Genomic DNA, 23613 nt, shown 5'->3' on the forward strand with positions numbered 1-23613 from the left:
GAGCTGCACCCAGACATTTGAGAGAGCTGAGTGCGCACCAGAAGGACTGCCCTGCCACCATTACCCTAAATCACTAAACCACAGACTCATCGGCCAAGATGAGCTATTTGTTTTAAACCAAATAATGTCTCAGGAGTTCTGTTACACAGCACTATTATGGCAATAGATAACCGATACAGGTTCCCTAACATGCTGCTGTGTTTGTCCCCCAAAGGTTCTGGTGTTGAAAATTTGGTCCCCAGTGTAGCAATGTGGGGGTGATGGAATCTGGAAGAGGTGGGTCCTTCTGTCATTGTGGACATGCCCTGAGGGGTAAATGCTGGCCTCCTGGGGTGAGTTCTCCCCAGAGCAAATATTATAAAAGCACGAATCTGATCTGTGTATTCTCTCTCTGGCTTCCCGTTTGGCCATGTGGTCTCTTATTCCTGCACACACGCCTGTCATTGTGAAACCATCCACTATGTGGTGCTTTCCATAGCCAACCTGATGATGGTACTATGCCCTTGAACCTCCACAAATATGAGCTAAATAGCCTTTTCTTGATAAAGTCATCCATTCTCAGGTATTTTGTTACAGTGATAAAAACCAGACTAATACAGTTGCTTCTACAGCTTTAGGACTACCTCTATATGTGTGTGCATGGGCACCAGGGATTGAACCCAGGGATGCTTAATCACTGAGCCACATCCCCAGTCCTTTTTAATTCATTAATGTATTTTTTACTTTGAGATAAGGTCTCACTAAGTTACCTAGGACCTTGATAAGTTGCAAAATAGGCCTCAAACTTTTGATCCTCCTGCTTCAGCCTCCTGAGTCATTGGGATTACAGGTGAGTGCCATTGCACCTGGCTTTGTTTTCTTTTTGTGTAAGTTTGCAAACCAAGCAATCCCTGCCAAAATCAGGAGAGACCATGCAGCGATGAGACCCCACTTTACAACATACGGGTATCTGTAGATAGCAAATTGGCTGGCACCAAATGCTCATAATTGTCTGCTGTATCTCAAACTGGGGAGAAAAAACTTTATGGAGGTAAGTAAGAAGAGCTTTCTAATCAGAGCCCTTGAGGGAAAGGAATATTTAAATGTTTTATGAACTTTCTCTTCTCCCTCATCATTTAAACAACAATAAATGTAACATATCAATTTACACTATGATCCTTTTATTACGTTATAATCAGGTGCCAAGTGGTTAAAGATTTATGAGGAGATAGTATTACAGAGGCGATCGAGAGACCTCATGGCCAGCAGGTAAAGCTGCTCAGAGGCAGGAGAGGCCTTGCAAAGCGCCCCGTGGGAAAAGGGACCATTACAGAGTCAGGAAGGGGTGAGTCCTGGCAGTGGAAGGAGATGGTGCGTCTCGGGGTGGAGCACAGGGAACAGGAGGCAGAGGATCGAGTCCCGACTCAGGCACGTTAGGTCTGCAGTGTCAGAAGAGCCACTAACCACTCTAAGCCTCAGTTTTCAGATCTCTGAGGTGGGTGCTCTGTGGATGCCCGGGCTGTGCACTCGTGAGATTTCTTGATGCACTGCTGCCGTTACTCCTGTTTTCAATACGGTCATGAGTTTATTCACACATCGTCATATTTCAAATTCTTAAGATCCCCGAGGATACTCTTAGGATGCCTTGCTTTTACTAAAAAGGAGTCCGACGTTCTGTTTAGAGCAATGGTTTAGTGGAAAACCCTCTCCGACCTGATGTGCCTTGGGAAACCCGGGAGTCATCAGGAATGTCACAGGGTTGACCCTTCAGGCCCTGAAGAGGACCTGAGGCCCAGCCCATTCACTCAGAGTCAGCAGGACCAGCTCCTGACGCTCTTGCCCACGGCTGGCTCCATGCTTGGCCCCTGTCTTCCCAGTCCCAGTTCAGGGGACAAGAGACCCTTCTCCTAGCTCAGAGGAAGTCCCCAGGGTCGGATCCCTTGGTTCCGGTTGGTCCACGGCCCATCCTCACCATGGCAAGAAGGAGAGAAAGGCCGCGGCCCAGGCCTGGTCACAGCTCCCCACCTGGAGCTGGGGAGCCCGGGAGCCCAGGGGGACGCAGGGGCACCTAGGCCACAGGACAGTCCTCCTGCTTTCCCTCAAGAAGAAGGTGCAGAGGAAAAGACACAAAGGTCTGCAGATGCCCAGGCCTGGCCAGGCCACTCCCCACCAGGGTGGGAGCCCGGGCCCAAGGACAGCAGGACAGCGACCCTGCAGGCCTGCCCGGCGGATGGCCAGAGAGGGCAGAGGTGTCCCCTGGCCTCTCTGGAAGGTGGCATCAGGCAGCACAAACAGTCTGCTTTCTCTTCTCGCCCTGTCACGCTAATCCAGAAACAAACACAGCCCAGAGGCCCCTCGGTATCTTCCCCAACCCTCCCCGGTCCTTTATCTCCTCCCCGGGATTTCCTGCGAGTGTGTGTGTGTGTGTGTGTGTGTGTGTGTGTGTGTGTGTGTGTGGTGTGTTTTCTCTTGAAAGGTCATAACTTTGTAGCGACATTTTCCACCGTGGAAGACAAGTGAGGGAGCGGGGTTCCCGGGATGATTTATTAGCTCGTGTCTATTTCAGAATCTAATGGGGGAAAATCACTGGTGTCACGGTCATAGCTGGTACTTACTGTGTTTACTAGGTCCCGGGCACCATTTAAATGGCTTTTTCTAGGTGCTGAGTTATGAATCCTCACGACTCTGCAGAAGATCATTTGATGAACTTCTTTTTACAGAGACACAGAGATGTCAAGTAACTTGCTCAAGGTCACATAGTAAGCATGAGGACTCCAAGCCAGGTGGTCTGGCTGCAGGACCACCACACCAAACCTGTGATTCACAGACACCACTGCAGGGAGATCAAGCACATTTTCTGGTTAAATTAACTGGAGTCATTTGTAGGAAGGAGGAAGTAAATGATGAAAGAAGTTGCAGGCGCATGTTCAAATGGGTCTGGGTTCTCCACGAGGCACTCAGCAAACACTGAAACGCCGCCCAAAATGTTGCTATTAAGCCCCACCTTGAACCCCTAGCTGAGCGCATGCATTCCCTCTGAGGAACCCCTGAACCCCTGAAATGAGCCCTGCTTTATATGAATGCATGCATTTTCCTCAGGTAAGGGACCCGGGCTCTCAAGGGGTTTCAAGTTAGAGCTGCTGCTGATCCATATTGTGCCCTGGAGAAATTCAGACAAAGGTGCTCCTGGGAGAGAATGAAGAAGAAAGAGGTGTCAGCTGCTCCCCCTTGGAAGGGGTGGCCCTGAACCCAGGTGCCCAGCTCAGCAACCAAGGTGTTGACTTGGGTCAGTCCAGCCTGGCTCTCCTCCTGGGCTCTCCTGCTAGAAGGAATCACAGGCTTTATCACAGAGGCTTCTTGCCCTAGGACCTGTTAAGAATCCACCAATGGGAAAATATTTTGCAAATCATTCACCTGGGAAAGTATTGAGATCCAGAATATATAAAGAGCTCTTGCAACTCAATAATCAAAAAAAAAAAAAACACAACCCAATGTTTCAAGCAGGTGAAGCATTTGACTAGACCTCTCTCCCAAGAAGATGTGCCAATGGTCAATAAACACATGAGAAGATGCCCCAGACTTTCAGCCATTAGGGAAATGCAGGTCAAAACTACAATGAAATACCACTTCACCCCCCACTCGGAGGGCTGCTACCCTCCGTCACAACAAGGATGTAGAGAACCAGAAACCTCATATGCTGAGTCGGAAGCTAACATGGTGAAATCACCTGGGAAAATAGTTTGGCAATTCCTCATAGAGGTATCACATGACCAGCAGTTCTCCTTCTCGGTATATACCAAGGAGAGATGAGAACAGTCCAAAAGATAAATAAATAAATAAATAAACAAATAAACAAACAAATAAATAAATAAATAAATAAATAAATAAATTGCACATGGGAATATTCTAGAAGCATTATCAAAGTAGAACAACACAGAAGAGCACTAAAGTATGGGTAAGTAGAATATGCAATTGTGCAATTATCCATATAACAGAGCATCATTCCTGAATAAAATATAACAGAGAACTGACATATCTTACAACATGGAAGAACTTTGGAAATGTCATGCTCAGTGAAGAAGCCACACAGGACCACCTACTATAGGAATCCCTTCACACAGAGTCTCCAGAACAGGTGGATCTCTGGAGAGGCCCAGTCGATCTGAGGTTTTCAGGGAAAGAGGAGAATGGGGGGGTAACCATTAATGAACATGAGGTTTCTTTTGGGGGGAGATGAAAATGTTCTAAAGTCAGGGTAATCGTGCCGTCCTGTGAATACACGGGAACCACTGATTCTCATGCTTCAAAGGGGTGAGTCTGTTGGTAAGTGAATTACGTCTCTGAGTCATTTCAAAAAAGGCACTGGGAGGAGGGCACATGTAGGCCTGGGTCAGCTGATAAATTTTATTTTATGTACATTTTCATCACAATAAAAAGCGCATTGAGGTGTGTACTTCCCGCCCCCAGCCAAATGCGGGTGTTGAGCCTGGAGCACGGGGCTGGGCTTAGCAACCCCTTCCAAAGAAGGAGAAGGGGTGAGCAGGGGAGAATCTTAGCCTTACGGGGAGACCTAGCAGACCCCAGCTGAACCACCTGACGGAGGTGCACATCACTAACCAGATGTCATGTTGGCTTCCTGTACTAAGAGATGAGAAGGACCTGTCACCTCTGTGATGTCCCTCCCGACAAATCATAACCTCCGTCCAAACGCGTCAGACACACCAAAGTCAGGGCCATTCTACAGAACCCCTGCTCCACCCTCCTCAGAACTGTCAAGGTCACGCAAAACCTGAAAAAGAATCCCGAAAAAACTGTCACAGATTGGAGGGGATGAAAGGATGGGACCATTAGATACTGCAGCCGTCCATGCCCCATGCTGGTGCGGAAGTGGTGAGACTCTAATCACCCGGAGGCCGGTCACTGGTGACAGACGAGGCTACCGACTCAGATGCCACAAACGCTCCGTGGCTCTGAATACAGGAACCCTGCACTCGGTGACTTTCTTGTAAATCTAAAATTATTCCAAATTAAAGGTTATTTTAATCAGGGGGAAACATAGCTTTATTAAATTTCTCTAAATTTAGTGCATAATTTAATGCACATATATGAAAACCATATGCAATACAAGTGGGTGTGTGCGTATATATTTGAAATGTATGAACATCTAAGCTTTTTACTTTTAGTAATAATATGGAGGGGTAAGCAGGCCCTTTTTGGACCTCAGGGACAGGGTGTTGAACAAATTTCATCCTCAGTGTGTGATACGTTGCTGTCTTGGTTCTGAGAAGACCTTCAGTGCACTTTCTGGATTATCCGATATTTCCATGACCCCCGTTTCCTACCCCCCCCTTCTATTGTGTATCTCTGTGATTGCAAATATTCTTATGGAATGTGTGGTTTAGTGCCTGGGTATTGCACTTACCTAAAAGGCATTATATCTCATTGCATTTCTTTGTTAACCTAACACCCAGCCCCGCCGCCATGTGCATACCTGTCTATTGCTTCCCACGCCACGTTTCTCCGTGGTGGGTACTGCCAGTTGCCCCAGGGATGGACCCCAGATTATCTTCAAGGTCCCACCACCACCAGGAAATACTTCACAAGAGCATTTACTCTAGCCATCCCTTCGCGACAGGCCTGTGTGGCGATTTCCTTGGGACATACACAGAGAGGCCTGGCCTTCGGTTTTATATGTCTAGGTATCAAAGTGGAACCAAGCTCCGCCATATTGCTTTCCGACTTGTCTCACAGCATGGCAGGAAGCTGTTTCCGCTGCCCAGTCCCCACGGCCCTCAGGCTTTCAATGTTTAGTGCTTGAGAGATCAAAATCTGGCCCTGATCGGTGAAGTGACCGGGATGAAAAGGGAAAACAGAATCCTAAAACTTGCTGGGATGTGCTGAGAACAGGGATGGTTCCAAGCCTTCTGTGGATGGGTGTGGAGAGGGAGATGGTTCGATCTGTGTTATTACAGAGGCTCAGAGAGGTACGGTGACTTGCCTGCACTCAGCTTTAATCACAGTGCTTTGTGACTCTATATAACTGCCACCCACCCCCCTCTGCCCGACCGTCTTAGTTCAAACGTATGAGGAACCCATCTCTTTCTGCTTCCAATGAAAGCACCTTTCTGCCCCTAAAGGAGTACCATGCTGGATCCCAGGGGGGTCACTGATACACACAGAGGCCTCTAACACCAGGACCCAACTCACGATGGCAAGAAGCGAACCCCAGGAAAAGTTTGCTGGGCGAATAACAGAGTCGGGAACACTGTCCACGCAGGCCCCCATTCCAGCACGTGCCAGTCAATAGCGCTTTATGAGAAGGCGTCATCGATGTGCAGCTGGCAGACCCGGCCGGTCCCGCTTATCGGCTGTCAGAGGGGCTCAGGAAGTCGGCTCTTCCTCTGGCTTGTTTTCCTGCCCCATGGAAGAAGTGAGTTCCCATTTTTTATCTCTGGGTTCCCACCAAGCCGTGTCAGTGGGGAGAGGGTTCTGACAAAGAGCAGGTTCAGACTATCTCACCAGCCTGCGGCCCGGGGTCAGGGGGCTGCCCGGAAGCCCAGGCTTGCAACTGGTTGCAGAATATCAGGAGGGAAAATCCAGAGGTCTCTTGGCAAAGAGGAAGGACCGACTGGCCCGGCCCTGCTTTCCCTGTCTTGCCCTAGCCCCCTACAGACGCGAGAAGCCAGCTTCCCGCCCCGGGCTCCTTAAGTGTCTCCGGGCAGACAGTGCTGGGGCCTGGGACAACCGGCCTGCTGGGGACAGTTTGAAATCTCTATTTCACAGCAAGGAGGCGGTCCCCCTTCGCCCCTCCACTGTGTAACCGAGGCTAATTGTGCCCTGGGAAAGGGCGTGTTTATCAGCTGCGTCCATCTCCTCCCCGACTTTCCCCCTCCAAAGAGATAAATTACTGGGGCAGATAAAGATCCAGCTTTGGGGGTGATCAAATGAACACCGACCGGCAGTCCGCAAGATGGGAATGGTTTGTGAAACCGGCTCCTGCCCACTGGAGTGAGCCGACCCAGGGGGGACTTCCTGCCAACAATGTCACGGCCACACGGGTTCCCGGCCTTTCCCTCCTGCCCTCGGCCGGTCCATTGCGCGGGGCTAAGGGAATTTGCTTTTAAAGGATCTTTTTGCAGAATCTCGTCTACTGAGCCAATCAGCAGTTCCTGGTGCTTGATCCAGGGTGGAGGCCCCGGCTGGTGTCGAGGCTGGATTTTCCTGGGTGCAGCCTGGGAATCCTGGGTGGACGGATGGGAAATGCAGCCAAACAAGACGGTCACCCCCAGGCCCATGGTGCTGCCCTACGGCCTAGGCGACCCAGGTGCTCTTGACCTTGGCCACAGCTGGGATTTTTCCAACTCAGGATTCAGAGCCGTGTGTCTTGGGGAGCTGGGCATCCCGCTTTGGAGATGGTGCACAATGGCATGTCACCTTGGAGGTCCCTCGTGCAAGGGACGGGGAGATCGGCGCTTTAGGAAAACCTGCTGCACCCCCGGGAGACGAGGCGGGGTTTCTGCCACTGTCGAGAGCCACTCACCTGTCAACCTTGTCCCACGTGGAGACCTTCCCCTGCCTCCGAGCCCCGTGTCCCCCCGCCGAGGAGCGGCCAGCTGGCTACCAGACCCCCTCATCCCTCTCCCCGGCCCACCCCGCCCCAGTCCCGGCTCAGCCAAACGACACACATATCTATTTAGCTCTTTTAATCTTTTTTTTTTTTTTCTCTCATGAGGTTCCAATTTTACATTTTCCAGGGTATTTTGGATTTGGCAGAAGAGCCTTCGTCTGTGAAGAGTAGAACTTAATTATCAAAAGCTGAGGCCGAGCGGGCCATCCATCACGCTGACACACGCCTGCCCGGGCTCCTTTGGAAACATCTTCTTTTTTTTTTTGTGGCTCTTGGAAGATGGGGGGGGGGCGGGGTTGAAGAGCTGTCAGAAGAAGAAGAAGAAGAAGAGAGGGAGGAAGAAAAAGAGAGAGGAAGAGAACAAGAAAGACCCACGCTGAGAGTCCTCGCCCCGCGGCACCACCACGTGGCTCGTGTCCCGCGGTCACCCCGGGCGGGAAGGAGCTGATGGGGTCTCTCTCACCTCTCTCTCTTCTCTTTTAAACATTTTGTTTGGAACGGGGTCTAAAAGGTCTCCCACGCTGAACGCCATCTTTCCGGCCAGGCTGGGTTGTCCCGAGGCCCCTGGCTGGGGAGTGGCCCCACCACCCTGACCCGCTGCTGTCCTTAAGAGCCGGGGATTTTTAACAGCCACATAAATGCTCCCCGGGGCCCAGCCCAGTGGCACAGTGACACCCAGTGGCCATGTGCAGACATGGGCCCGTGCTGGGGCCACAGGAGGCCTGGCCAGAGGGAGGCCTGCTGGGGAGGGTCTGCCCCGAGAGGACTGGCATCTGCTGGTCACCGGAACCCTGGCGCACTTTGCCCCGTGAGACACAGGAGGGGACCCCCAGGAGGCAGAGGGCCTGTCCTGGTGGATTCAGATGGGTCACCGCAGGCCCGAGGGCCACAGCAGGCCCCAAAGGACCACCAGGCCGTCCTGAAACCCACGGCAGAACTTGTCTCTCTGTCTCTGGCCAGGACAGGTGACAGATCCAGTTGGCCGCCCAGACGCCTCCCAGACCCTCTGCAGGGTGGATTCAGATATTTCCTCCCGGAGCGGAAAGCGTGTTTTCACCATCCCTTAAGTCATTGACTGGGGGACATCTCAGTGGACAGGTCCTCACCCCCACTGGTTGGTCTACCTGTCCCCCACCCTGGGCACAGACTTGAACAGAAGAGGACGGGGTGACTGGGGGTGTCTGCCCCAGCCGTCGCAGCTAGAGCTAACATGTTCCGGAAACATCTCCCGAGTTAGTCCAGGTTCCTTCAAAACACACACATCTCAATCGCTTTATCTCAATTCACTGTCTTCCCCTTTAGTTTTTGGTACTCGGTAAGAAGAACCAAAAGGACGGTCTCCCCTGGTGGGCTCAGGCCTGAGGGGACGTGTCCTTGACTGGCCCATGACAGCTTCCAGGCTGGGCCCCGAGCACCAGGTGCAGGTGGGGAGACCTTACTGGTCCGGGTCCAGTAAGTCCGACTCAGAGACACCCCACGTCCGAAAAGCCGAGCCTGGGGCTCACAGCCTCCAGAAGACTTGCCCAGCCAACGACCCGTCACACTCCCCAGACAGACACGGCCACCTCCAGGGCCTAGGCCAGCATTCCTGCCTGTGTCATAGGACGTGTCACTTGGTTTTTAAGGGCCACCTCTCAGATGGTAAAGCAACAGAACAGAAGAGAGGCTACTGAAGATAGAGAAAATAACGAGCGCGATATCCAGGTTTTATTGAGCGATTACTTTCTTCGATTCCTGTTGGGATACTCAAATGTCATTCACTCAGTCCGTGTTCTCAGTGACAGTCCCAAGTGGCACCACGAGTCTCCGTGAGGTGCAGGTTGGGAAACTGAGGAGGTGAATTCTTGGTCACTGCTTTCTGGGGAGCAGAGTCGTGTTTCTCGCGGGGCAGGTGAGGGGCAGGTGAGGGGGCAGGTGAGGGGGCAGGTGAGGGGCAGGTGAGGGGGCAGGTGAGGGGCAGGTGAGGGGGCAGGTGAGGGGCAGGTGAGGGGGCAGGTGAGGGCCAGGTGAGGGGCAGGTGAGGGGCAGGTGGCCCGAGGCAGCCTGTATTGCAGCCGCCTGGCAAAGCCCTTCAGCAGCGACGGTGCGGGGAACGTTTTAGTAGCCGAGGCCGACTGCGGATCCTCACCCGGTCAGTGGGTAGCACTGAGGACTGGAGGGGACCCAGGGGGACAGACGCCTTTTCCAGCTGGAGAGGCCAGAGCCAGGCTGTGAGCGCTGAGCGCCACCATCCTGCAGGGCAGCCAGAGGGCAGCAGGCCCAGCAGGAGGATTCTAGGACGGGGCACTTGGCCCTGCGCGTCAGCCTCCAGGACCTCGCCAGAGCGGCCTCCACAGGCGGCCTCCACAGGGGCTCCCTCCCCTGGACAGCCAGCCTCGCCATCCCCGCTCCCCGCTCTTGGCTTTCAGCCCTCGGTGCTCAGCAGGGGTCACGTCCACTCGTCTTCCTTTCTCTGGGTCTCGTGGCCGCCACCGACGGTCATCATCACGTGAAATGAAGACTCCGTGGTCCTGGGTCGGACGGGCCATGGGAGGCGACACAGCTCCCTGTTACAGCAGTGGGTGGGGGGCCGCTTGGGGTCCTTTGAGAGGGCCCTGGAGCCTGGCAGGTGTCTGCCCGCAGGCCACCCCTTCTCAGAGCCTGGCCTGCTCCACTCTCTCCACCGTCATGGCATTGACTCCCTCCAAATGACCCAGGGCCTGGAGACCGCCGCCGGCCGCGCCTGCTCCAGGGGAGACGGTGTCATCTGTGCCTGGTGTCAGCTGGGCGCCAGGCCCAGGAGGGAGGGCGGGGCTGGGTGTGATGCCCAGAAACCTGACGTTCTACCTGAGGCCTGATTCAGGGGGGACCCGGGTGCTTCAGCGAGTGGGCCCAGGCCCGGTCCCTCAGCCCAGGATCAGTGGACCTCGGGGTCTGGTGAGGTCACGCAGTAAAACGTGGCCAGGCCCGTGGCTCGTCCGGCGGCGGCAGGTTCAGGTTGAGAGTCAGGACCTTGTGAAGTGAGGCCCACCGCGGGGCCTGCCAGGGGGCCCGGCTGGGTGCTCGTGGTCAGCTGGTGTCCCACGTCACTTCTTATGGTCCCTGGCTGTGCAGGTCCCTGGGCGGATTGGACTCCCTGCTCCGGCTCTGTGGATGGGCAGCCCTGGACCTCTGCCCCCCGTCTCTCTGTCTCCCTTTCTCTCTCCTTCCTCCGTGTCGTCTCTCTGTCTCCCTTTCTCTCTCCTTCCTCCGTGTCGTCTCTCTGTCTCCCTTTCTCTCTCCTTCCTCCGTGTCCAGTCCTCACTCTCGACACGTCTCCCTCTTCCTCTGTGACCCTCTCTGTCCCTTGGAGTTTCTCTCTTTCCATCTCTTTATCTCTGTCGCTCTCTGACCCTTTGTCTCTTCCTCCCCCCTTTCCTCTCGATCTGCCTCTGCCTCCTGCGCCTCTCCGCCCGCCGGCTGTGGTGGTGCTGGGGGTGGACCCGGGGCCTTCGCTGCCCGGCGGATGCTCTACCAGCTGAGCCCACTCCAGCCGACCTTCTTAGTCTCTCCATCTCCCACCCCACCCCACCCCTGCCCAGTGCCCCTGTCCCTGTCCCTGTCTCTCGCTCTCTCTTGCCCAAACAGAACCAACTGGACGTGGACTGTTTCCCTGGACGTGCCCCAGGGGCCCCTGGAGACCCCGCAGCAGCCCAGGGGAGTCCCCAGCCAGGTCCAGGTCCACCCAAGGCTCCGCCTCCGCACTGGGCTCCCTCTTTACCAGCCCAGTGTGGGCGGGGGGCAGCCTTAGGGTCCCCTGCAGTCCAGAGCGGAGAGCCCTCCCATGGGGGGTCCCCAGTCCCCAGTCCCCCTGCCCCAGGGATCCTCGCCATCAGAGGTGCCTGGTACAGAGCCGGTGTGCGCCCCCTGGACAGGGCAGGACTCCCCCAGAAGCTGCCCGCTGTGTCTGCTGCAGCACAGTGGCCCTGGCCATCGTGAGGACCTGACCCAGGGCCACTGAGCCTCCTACGGTGCCTCTGGGTCCTCATGTCCTGTTATCTCAAGTCCTGAAACCCGAGGCTCAGAGGAGTCACCCAGAGAGCAAGTCGCCTCGCTGGGACGCAACCCCGGGCCCATTGAACCCCACACACCAAATGGGTCCCTTCTTCCCCGTCTTTCAGAAAAGGACTCTAATTTCTTCCACTTAGTAGGCACATACCGCAGGTGCTGGGTCCTTTCTCTGCATCATATTCTTTCAAATTTGTGATCCCCCCAAAGTAGCTAGGATGCCTATCACCCCCCCATTGAGACAACAGGGAAACTAAAGACCAGAGAGGTTGATTCACCTGCCCAAGGTCACACAGTCAATGAAGCAGTAGAGCTGGGGCGACGACGGGCTGCAAGAAAATTAATAGATTCCAACTGGCATCGCTGAATTTATATTTCCGCCTCCGCGGAGGCCCCCGCCACGGCAAGTAATCCTGAAAATTCGTCCTGAAGCTTTCAAAACAATTTATGCAAACCAACGTCACTAGGGCTGTTTGTATTGGCAGCCCATTCCACTTAACCACCCTCAACAAGGAACAGATGGCCGAGCGCTGGAATCGCCCACAAAAAACAAAAAATAAAAAAACAGGAGGGGGGGCGACGGCATCAGGGGCCACCGTCCTTCCTGGTGCCCCCCGGCCGTGTGACGATCGTGGCTTGTGCCCAGGATGCCCTGTGTCTTAGTCCTTGTGAAATGACCGGGGGTTTCAGGAGTCGGGTTCGCTCAGAGACCATGGCCAACCATCCGGGTTCCCCGGAGCCTGGCTTTGGACGTGAGCCCTGGGAAGGACAGCGCGGGCAGTGGCCGCGGGCAGCAGGTGTTGGCGGGGCTGGCCAGACGGGCAGGGCTTGGACACGCGGGGCTCTCTGCTCAGCTTCGTTCCCTTGGGGCCGTTGTCCCCCTCTCTGGGGACCAGTCTGGGCCAGGTGGCAAATCCTGGGTTCAAATCTGTCCTTTGCCAGCGGCGGGGACTTTGGACGAGTCCTCTGACCTCTGTGAAGCTCAGGAGCCAGCGAGGTGACGGTGACACGTAAGCCATGCGTGGATCCGAGTGGGTGTCGATGGCGAAACGCTCTCTGCGTCTGATCCCCGCGACCCCTCACATTCACGTGGCTGTCCCCACCGCGGGCCAGTCAACAGATGTCACGGAACAGGCTCCGGGAGAGGTCTGGGAAGAGTTCAGAGAGAAGTGAGTCATTTTCTGCCCCCTGGAGGGACGTCTCTAGATGGAGGTGGATGGCATCCTCCCTCCCAGAGGCTCTTAGGACACCCTGTGGTGTGCGGAAGGTGGCCCCCCAAGTTCAGGTGTGGGGGACTTACTCTCCTGATTCGCATGAATTTGGAGGCAGGACTTTGGGGAGGTGACCAGGGTTAGACGAGGGCAGGGGCGTGGAGCCCCAGGATGGCGTTGGCGGCTTGGTGAGAAGAGGAAGGGAGACCCGAGCTCACGTGCTCTCTCTGTCTCTCCGGGTGATGCCCCCGTCCTGTTACGATGCAGCAAAAAGACCCTCCCCAGAGGCTGAGCGGCTGCTGCGCAGGGCTCTTGCCCTCCACAGTGTACGGCATGGAGGGAGGAAGAGACGTCTATAAACACCCCTCTGTGGTATCCCAGGGAGCCACAGGAAACGGACAGACACAGTCTGTACTCCAACTGGAAGGTGAGGTCGAGGGTTTTTGCACCTTGAATCGAGAACTTAAGGTGGCAGTGCTGGAGGATCACACACCAGGTCTGTCCCCAACAGACACAGGGTCTCCGCCTTGTTCTCTTGGTGTATTTGCCTTGGGGGGGCCCTTGACGGCCTCGTAAGACCTCCGAGGCTGCCATGATGGGAGGGAGCCCAGTGCATGTGCAGGGTCCAGCCGACATTCAGCCTCCAATCAGAGCTGGGAGGAAAGACATCTCCCGTGGTCCCTCCCCAGCCATCAAGTCACCCCCCTCCTGAGGATCGTCCCAGGAGAGACCCAAGGACCACGGCACAGAACCTAGCCATCTCCACTCCTCCCTTCCCAGATTCTTCACTTGACTCCATTGACATCATGAAGTAAAGGCTTTCAGCACTCACATGGGGTGGGGTCATTTGTGTGCAGCCATGGATGACAGGGACAAGAGCAAGGGAGACGTGGGCACAGGACAACCTCATTTACATACGGATTGATCTTGACCAGAGACAGTGATCCTGCTTAGGAGCTGAGAGGAGGCAAGAACCATGGGCCAGAGGCCAGGAAGTGCTCTCTATGGCAGAAATAGAGCCGTGATCATAGGGGTGGTATCTGAGTGGGGGAGGGGCCCGCAGGGCACACGGAGCTCGTTTATTAATAAATGAGCCCCTAACCCCCACGGCCATGGTGCTTAAAGTAATCATAGGAACAGCTCGCGGCCGGTGGTCACTTAGAATACCTACCACTCACGATTTTCCCTGCTACTTCCTGCTCCCCGTGAGGCCAGCTTATCCCTGGGCAGCCCACCGTCGGGCATCCATTGTCCCCAGGAAACGACGGGAAGGAAAAAACAAAGTCTTTGTAAGCCCAGAGCCTGGGCCCCGGATCGCCTTAGAAAGGACCTGAGGGCCAGAGCCATGTCTACTGTCCCCTGAGATTAGACGAGTAGCCTCGGGGGATGGGGATGTGAAGAAACCCAGAGGAACCTGTGGCCACCCTGGCCAGGAAGAGGACCTTGACACCGGCCACCTGCCAGCATGCCCAGAGGAGGAGCAAGACCCCCAGTGGGGGGCAGAGCTGTGACAGAGGGGCACACTGCCCCCCGGGGCCTCCTGGGGCCTCCCGGGGCCAGCGAGGACCGCAGGTCCTTTGCTCCTGTGCAGAGGCTGCCCACAGCCGGGAGAGAAGAGGCCGGTGTGGAGTGTCCTCTGAGCAGCCCCGTGTGGCCCCTGGAGCTGACACCCGAGGTGACCCTGCTCAGGCAGGAAGGACATCACAGCAGTGTCCCTTGGCCAGGTGGGGATGAGGACGAGTCAGCACAGGGACGGTGGCCCTCGTCTCCTGAGGACCTGCGGAGCACAGACAGATCCCCAGGGGATGCAGCACCCGGTGGCTGGTTTCTAGATCTCGGCCTGAAACAGAGACGAGTCGTTGAGCAAAGCAAGCAGGCCACAATACGGGTGGCACCTGGTGACACCGCGCTTCACTCTGTGCCTGCGTTGACTGAGCGTTCGCTGAACCAGCGGCACCTTACATCCGCCCCTCACAGCAGTCCTGAGACGGGTCTAGCCCCATTTTTCAGAAATGGAAAATGAAGCCCAGAGATGTGCAGTAACTTACCCCAAGTCACTCAGCCTCCAGTGGGATTTGAAGCCAGGATGGCCTGATGCCAGAGATGATGCTCCCTGGGCCTGCTCCGAGTGCCTGCTGTCCTCCCTGGGACACTGTGTTCTGGGACACCCACCCAGGCAGGATGTCCTCGGGCAAGCGTGCGTCTTACCCCGCTGGTGGTGGACATTTCACTCACTCCATATGGACACTGCGGGCAGCTGAGGATCGTGGCCTGCAGGTCCCTCCTTCAGGGACCTGGGCGGCTGAGCTTTCCTGGAACGTCACCAGCTTGTGGCAGGGGAAGGAACTGCACACCCACTCTCCAGTTTTCTGCCCACAAGTGATTCACTTCCACTCACATCCTGTTGGCCAAAGCGAGTCGGTGTCTGTGCCGTGGGCTGGGTGGGGACGCAGCTCTGCGGGGCCCTGATGGAGGAGGATCTCACATGGTGGCGGCAGGGCTGGTGACCACCACGTGTGACAACTCCACTTATCATGATGGCGTGAAATAATCATGCAACTCAGAGGAGTCCTGAGTGACCTCTGTAGACACTCCGCACTACCCTGGAGTTCCGCCATTCCACCGGGCACTGGCCTTCTCTGTGGTGACCCCTCACCAAGTGGCAGAGCTACGGGGACAAGGAGGTTATGTGAATAAAGTTCTAGGTGGTGCCGAAAAGGCTCTGAGGTCCTGAGAGGACCCCTTCTGCAGTGTGGGCCCAGACCCCTCCTGGCACATCTCAGAGGCAGAGCCTTCTTAATTAAGCCTGCTATGACTTGAATAAGTGCCCCCCCCAGATCCATGCTAAATACTTGCCAACCTGGGCACTGCTGGGAGGCTGTGGAACCATTAAGAGGCGGGGCCTCTTGGAAGGAAGTTAGGTCATTGGGGGCGTGTCCTTGAAGGGGATATTGGGACCAGAGCCCCCACTCCTTCCCTGATTCCCAGCCACCATGATGATCTGGCAGCTCCACTGCTCTTTGCTCCCCACCATGATGCACTCTGTTCCCACAGGCCCAAAGCAACAGGGCAAGGGACTAAGGCTGAGACCCCAAACCATGCGCCAAGATCAACCTTCTTCCTTTCAAGCTGATTTGCTCAGGTGTTTTGTTGCAGTAGCAGGAAGCTGGCGGACTGGTGGCTTTAGGAGGGGGAGCACACTTTCTGCTGATCACTGTGATTCCACCTGTGCTCAGGGGTCACGAGCCAGGGAAGCTGTCACGTGGCCGAGGCAAGGAGCATTTCCCCGGCAGGCAGAGGTGTCGCAGGGTCCCCTGACAACCTCCGAGCCCAGCAGGTCAGGAAGAAAGGGGCTGGGAAAGAAGCAGGGCCTCAGTTCCAAGATGCCAACTCCTCCTGGGGATTTCGGTTGCATCTTGAACCCTGAACAGCAATAATTCTCTGAAAGATCTCAGATATTAATTTCCTGGGAAATGTTAATTAGCCCTTAGTGGAAATAGGCTAAGTGCTGAAACTTGGGAGGAAAGGACACATCTAACGCATCTTCTTTTTCATACAAAGGGCTCCCTACCTCCTCATTCATTCAATCATCCATCCATTCGTCCATCCATCCATACATACATACATACATACATTCACCTATTCATCTATTCATAAATCCATCCATCCATCTATCCATCCATTCATAAATCCACCCATTCACCTATTCATCTATTCATAAATCCATTTGTCCCTCCATCCATCCATTCATCTATCCACTCATTGAACAGAAAGCAAATGTGGATCTGGATTCTACGTCATAGGAATTACATGTTAAAGGCCATTGCAAAAGAGACAGACAGCCATTATATAATTGCACAGATGCGTAATAACAACTGATGTATAAATAAGGCACATACTGATATGAGAACAATAAGAAGAAGGGCTGATCTAGCGTGGAACACATTACTAGCGCTCACCCTACCCAGTTCTGCTCCCCTGCCTGGGCCCTCAGGACACTAGTTCCCCATCCCTTTGGGGTCAGGTGATTGGTTTTGACCAATGAAGGTGACTATATATACGCCATTCAAACATGGCCCATGGTTCTGCAGCCTCTTGTTCCCCTTTGAGGCATGTGGGTTGAGAAGGTAGCGGCATGAGATGGAAATAGCCTGAATTTACTGCGTGTAAGAGCCAGACCCCAGACAGGTGCCTGAACTGCAGCCACTGGGTGTGATTCAGCTGTGAAGGGCCAGTGAGTGCTTGAGGTTGTTACCGCAGCACAACCTAGCGCAGCCTGACACCCCTGGGGGGGGGGCAGGGCAGAGTCAAGTAAGGCCTCCCCAGGAAGCAGCAAAGCAGCAGAAACTACCAGATGGGCAGAGGACCCAGGAAAGGTAGGTCAGCTGCCCAGGGTCACCCACATGTCTGCTGGCCTTCTGTGACCCAGCTTGGGTCTCTGCACTGGCTGTGCCAGGTGAGAGGGCCCATCCAAGAGACGAGCCCTGGAGTCCTGGTCCCCAAGGTGACAACCCAAGCCCAGGTATGCCAAGGGCCTGGGAGCCGGTGAGACCCCATGTGACGGCCAGGAAGAGCTTCAGTAGCTGAAGTTGGCCTGTTAAAGCAGGCACCTGGCTGCAGAGGCTCAGGGCTGTCAGGCTGGGTTTGAAAACCACGCTGCCTGCCTGGCTTCCAAGCCAAGTCCACCGCCGGCCAGCTCTGTGACCCTGGACGAGCCTCCCAGCCTCTCTGTCCTCGGGGCGCTCGTCTGTGAGCTGGGGATGATGGTCGTTCCTACCATCTGGTTTTCTGGGGATGGACTGAAGCTGTCCTGAGGGCCTTTTCTCCCGTCTGGGGAGAACAAGGTACCCCGAGAGGCAGCCTGGCCAGCGTGGGAGCCCTGTGATCCGCCCACCACCCCGGAGCCCACTGAGGTCCCGAATCAGCCTCTGTTCCGATTAGTATCTCCAGCTCTTGGGAAAGATTTAGGAGGCAGAAGGGAATAATAATGGCTCACAACGATAAAAAAAAAAAAACCCAAAACCTTGTCGTAGAATAACATTAAAGTAGACCTTAAAACTCAGCTACTAGGATCTTCCCTTTTTAAGTTTTACTTCTTTCTAAAGTATCCCCGGCACCGTCCCTTTGCTTACCTCCATCCAGAGACAGGAAACTCACTCAGAGTCAGCCCTTTCCACCTGAGCAAGGCTTTGGACGCGGAGCCAGGGGTCAGAGCGGCAGCGGCCCTGGTGAGGGGCCTGGGTGCGAGTCTCGGTCGCGGGAAGCCCGGGTCGGTTGAAAGTGACTTCTCCGCTTTCCGTTTTAAAAAGATCTCTTGGGGATCCACCAAGACGTCCCTGGGTGGGTGGGTGGGTGGATGGCTGACCTGCAGGACATTCAGGCAGCCAAATATGATGCAGCTCTAAAAGAAGTGGGCTGGCGAGCTATGAAAAGACAGCGAGGGACCCCACATGCATGTCCCAGGGTGAAAAGAGCCATCTGAAAAGGCTCTGTGTCCTGTGATCCCCACCGTGTGACATTCAGGAAAAGGCACAGCTCTAGAGACTGTGGAAGGAGCTGAGGGTGCCTGGGGGGGGGGGGGGGGATCTGAGGACGCTGTCGAGACGGACGCGTGTCCTTCCACATCTGTCCAGACCCCTACGGTGGACGACCCCAGGAGTGAGCCCTGTGGACATGGTGCACTTTGGGTGACAAAGTGTCATGGGTTGGAATACATGTCTCACTCCGGTGGCTTTGCCTTCCTCACCATCCAGCTGTGATCCCACAACTGCTCTAAACAAATAAAACCTTAAAAAAAAAAAAAAAGGAATCCCTTTTGGCAGCTGTGTGGAGTGTCACCTGCAGGGGGTGAGGTGACAGCAGGGCAGGTGCTCAATTACTGAGCATCATGAACACTGAGCTCCGCGGAAAGCTCTGCCTGTAGCAGTGGTGGGTCGTGAGAGGGCTCTGGTGGGGAGCCCTGGGCGCCTGCTCTGAAGCTCTGACCCTCTGGACCATCTTTACCTGCTCGGGGTCAGGATCTCCTGGGAGCAGGAATCCCCGGATGCAGTTCCCAGGTCCTGCTCCTCAAGGGCCCATGGGCACGCTCTCCCGGGGCCTGGGAGAGCCTCTGGTGCCGGCTCCCAGCACTGGTTGTCCTGAGTGGTTGGTGCCATTGACGTCAGCATGGTGACAGCAGGCTTTGGTTGCAGCTGGCAGGATGTAAGTTAGATGATAAGCAGCCTTTCCCAACACCAAGGACTATGTTGACAGCTCCGACACAAACTGCCCGAAGATTGCAGGTGACAACACAATTTATCATCTAAATTGAGACACTCACTGGGGACAAAGGCCAGATCAAGAGCAACACCAAGAGGACAGGTGCAGACTGGGGCTGTCCTGGGCAAACCAGGGTGACGGTCCCCTTACTAAAAGTCGACCTGTTATTTTCTGCAGTTTAAACCAGTTTGTTTGGTTTGAAATAATTCTGTTAATGCCACACGGAGCCCCCTCCGCGAATGCTCTGTCTCCATCAAGCACTGGGCAAGCTGTGTCCCTTAGCCTGGCTGCTTTCCCAGTGGCTCCGCCCTCCTGTCTTCTGGTGCCCTGTGGGGGACCTGTATTCTCTCTCCCTTAGACAATCACAGAACATTTAACTAAAGAGTCGTGTTCACAGTCGTGATGTCAATTCTATGTGTCCACCTTGACTGGGCCACAGGGGTGTCCAGATAGTTAGTCTGGGTGTGCTCATGAGAGCGTTTCCGTATGGGATGAACATATGAATCAGCAGACTGAGTCAGGGAGATTCCCTGATGTGGGTGGGCCTCATTCAATCAGTTGAAGGCATGCATAGAATAAAATGACTGCTTCTCCTTGGGAGTGAGACACAGCTTTTCCTGCCCGGGTGCCTTGGAGCTGGGACATTGGCTTTTACCTACCTTTGGACTCAAACTAAAACATGGGCTCTTCCTGGGTCTCTGGTCTGCTGGCTTTTAGACTGGAATGATACCATTGGCCCTGCTAGGTCTCTAGCTGGCTGGCTGTGGCTGTGGATCTTGAGACTTGCCAACCTCTAGAATTGTGTGCATGGGCCAATTCCTTATTGTGTGTGTGTGTGTGTGTGTGTGTGTGTGTACCCATCATCAGTGGAGAATATCACAAGTCCTTAATGGCATTGGATACCCCACCTAACACCTAGCAAATGCCCTAGGACAGCCCTAGATATACTAGTGCCCTAGTAAATCTCTATTTTTTCCCTTCTTGACCCCTTGACTGACGGGGAACAGCCACTTCTGCGTACCCAACACCCATTTGGACTTCGCAGTCAATGCTTGTTGAATGTGGGTCCGGATTTAGATGTGCTTGACACCCTAAGCCTTGATGAGATATTGGAGTCCCCAATCCTTGGGAATCAAAAGCAAGAACAAGAAGAAGTCAAAATGCAAACTGCATTTGGGATGGACCCTAAACCCAAGCCCAGGCCTCATCTGCGACCGGGGGTCCCGCTCTGGCTGAGTGAGTGAACGCAGGAATGAATGAGTGACCTGCAAACGCGTCAGCCAATAAAGACAAATTGACCTGGAAATTGCACTTTATTATTCTTTCACTCTTTTAATTCCAGCTTTGGTTTATTTCTAGTGAGGACTTTTTTTTTTTTTCCTGGAACTGGTTACTTGAAACTTAACCTTTAATTCCTGCCGTGCAGCAATTTAAACTAATTAGCTTCTGGAGCGGCCTCCTTCCCGCGCACCATCTGATCCTGAAACCCTAGCTGAGCCACGGCGGCTGCGCCTCGTCCAGGGTTCAGCACGGATTTCTCTGGTGGCAGCTCCCTCCCTCCCGCGCCCGGGGGAGGATGGTGGCCAGGGGTGCCCACGTAGCTCTCCAGAACGCTGGAAACTGCAGAGCCTCTCTGCCCCTGCCCCAAATCAGGCCTCTGGCTTTGCCTCTCCAAAGAGCCACACCATGCGCCACCTCTAAAAAGCCATCAGGCACCCGCACAGCGGGACCAGAGACAGGAATGAGACTTCTGCCCCAGGGCTCCGGCGCCTGGGACCCACCCCTCAGGACAACTGGCTCTCCTCTCAGGAGCCAGGGCTGCTGTTGGCACCCACATTGATCCTTGTCCCCCCCGGAGGCATTCATAATCAGAGAGGACAGAAACAACCAAGTCACTCAGCCATTTTTGGATGTTTAAAAAAAGAAAAGATGGAGCCAAGAGCAGCCCAAATTTGCATCGGCCGCTGCAGCCCAGAGACAGGCAGAGAGAGTTGATCCCTGTCATGCTGCTGTGCATGGAGCGGTGAGGTCTTCCCAGGGATTGTGACTCTCCTTCCTGGAGCCCTTCCCCAGCGTGGTCTGAGCACTTCCTGTGACCCTGTGACCTCCGCCCCCCCGAGGGGCAGTGGTTAGAGCCCCTGCCACCAGACTGCCCTGGCTCAGATGCTGGCAGGCGCAGGCTGTGCTACCTTCCACAGGTTACTTAACTTCTCTAAGCCTCCTGGCTCCCTCTGTAAAGGGGGCGTGGCAGTACATAGTGACCGACCTGTGCAGACCACCTGGGACCAGGTCCAAGTTAAACCAGAGGGGAGCCACAGCCAACTCGGGGGTTGAATATCAAGTTAAGGAGGTGAACCCACAGAAACCCAGAGGCGGGGTGAGACTCCCCATTAGGCCAGACCAGAGCATGGGGGGCTGGGGTGGGATCTGGAGGCTAAGTATCTAGGCAGCTGCACTGTGATCAGATGGCACCCTTGCCTGCCGCGGGGGCCGCTGGGGCCGCTGGGGCCGCTGGGGCTGTTCCCACCCCTCCCTCCAGTGCTCAGTGCCCAGGGTCGCTGCAGCCTCCTGGATCCCCCTCAGCAGGGAGGAGTCTCCCACAGGAGGTATGAGGTGGATCATTAGCACACGACACTTGAGCCCAGACTAAAGCCAATACAGGGAGGTCACTCCAGCAGAAATAAGGAAGGGGCCCCCAGGACCCCACACACTCAGTCCTATTCTTCCTCCACTCCAACATCCTCTCTGGATTTTTAGAGTGCAAGGAACACACTCATGGAGTCCAAAACCCTTATTTTAGAGATGAGGAAGCTAAGGCTCAGAGAGGGGATGTCATTTGCCTAAAGCCATCCAGCATTTCTGGCAACAAGGTTGCAACTCTGGAGGCCAGGCCTCGCTGCATGCTATGACTCTCCCAGGTTTTGAATGATGGGTTCCTTTTCCCATCCAGGCACCTTGATGGAAGGGCTTATCTTTCAAGTTGCACCAGATTCACTTGCTCTTCCCAAGGCCTCTTACTACATCATCTTTTTTTTTTTTTTTAAGTTAATTTGGCTGAGTCACTTGACCTGGTTAGAACTCAGTCGGAACTTCCTCCCAGAGTCAAGTTCACTAGAGCTTCTTCTTTTCATGCAGCTCTTTTAGAATAATCTGGGAAGAATAGAAAATGAAAACCTTGGCAGAGTTTCCATACATAGAGAAGTGGACGTTTGGTATCTTTGATATTAAAAATACAGAATTAAGGTCCATAAGAGATGCATGGACCTCCACTTGCCAGTCTCTGAGGTCAACCGTGGCTGGACACCTTGGCTAATCCAACTTTGAGGCAATCTGCCCACGAGAGACTCAGACGTCAGAGAACCTCTGGCATGCTATCTCTCCTGTTGGTGTGCATTGTCCCCTCTGTCCCTTCCTGTGCCTGACCACTAATTGCCCATGGTCCTCTTCCTCCAGATCTCTGATCCAACTTCAGAATCCTCTCTACACAGTTCTCTAGGTGGCTCTGACCCATCCACCAGTGTTGGGCCTCAGGATAAACTCCACTGGCTCTTCTTGATCTTGTCCAATACCCCCATGTGACAGATGGGGTTCAAAGCCCAGGAAGCTAATTGCACTAAGCAACTCCTGTATCTTTAAGGCCAGCTGTGGAGACCCCGTGATTTTGTCCTTATCTCATTGACTATGGACCATATATCAGTGTAGGGGTCATTCAGACTCCACCGCTCAATTCTTGGCTCTCCCACTGATCCTGACTCATACCCTTGAGCTTGGCATTGGATTCTGCATTAGTCAGGCAAGAGGTGATAACAAACAGGCCCACATGGCGACGTCTCAAAGACCATCAGCCTTGACTTCTCTTTGTGCAATGTCTGAGGCAGATGCTTCTGGCTGTGGGGACTTCCCTTCCATGTTGCTACTCGGGGACCTTATGTCCTTCTGTGGTGTAGCTTCTCCATCCCATGGAGTCTTGTCATCTGCCTTCAGCTGGAGGAAGGAAGACGACTGAGGGAGATATGCCAGCGCAAAGCGCCCTGGGCTCAAGAAAACCATGTGGCTCTTCTACGGGGGCTCTGTTGACTGAGGCAGTTCTGATGGTGGGGAGACCACCCCAGCTCCATGACGAAGGAAGAAGGCCTGGGGGCGCAGAGAAAGAGGGTAAAGGAGAAGAAAGGAGGAGGAGGGGGAGGAGGAGGAGGGGGAGGAGGAGGAGGGGGAAGGGGAGGAGGGGGAGGAGGAGGAGGGGGAGGAGGAGGAGGGGGAGGAGGAGGAGGAGAGAGGAGGAGGAGGGGGAAGAGGAGGAGGGGGAGGAGGAGGAGGGGGAGGAGGAAGGAGGAGGAAGGAGGAGGAGGAGGAGGAGGAGGGGGAGGAGGAGGAGAGGGGGAGGAGGAAGGAGGAGGAAGGAGGAGGAGGAGGAGGAGGAGGGGGAGGAGGAGGAGGGGGGAGGAGGAAGGAGGAGGAAGGAGGAGGAGGGGGGGAGGAGGGGGAGGAGGAGGAGGAGAAGAAGGAGGAGGA

At 54.8% G+C, this 23613-nt stretch overlaps 1 long non-coding RNA gene across 1 annotated transcript; it reads right to left on the reverse strand.

Annotated features, from left to right (window-relative positions):
• Positions 1-11987: 11987 nt before the first annotated feature.
• On the reverse strand, positions 11988-18966 carry LOC144370862 (uncharacterized). The gene is made up of 5 exons (XR_013430893.1): positions 18847-18966; positions 17976-18208; positions 15958-16196; positions 12933-15511; positions 11988-12780 (listed from the first exon to the last, which is right to left on the reverse strand). It is a non-coding gene; the product is annotated as an uncharacterized LOC144370862 (long non-coding RNA).
• Positions 18967-23613: the final 4647 nt, after the last annotated feature.

The sequence above is a fragment of the Ictidomys tridecemlineatus genome, chromosome 15, assembly GCF_052094955.1.
Source record: "Ictidomys tridecemlineatus isolate mIctTri1 chromosome 15, mIctTri1.hap1, whole genome shotgun sequence".
Classification (NCBI taxonomy): Eukaryota; Metazoa; Chordata; class Mammalia; order Rodentia; family Sciuridae; genus Ictidomys; species Ictidomys tridecemlineatus.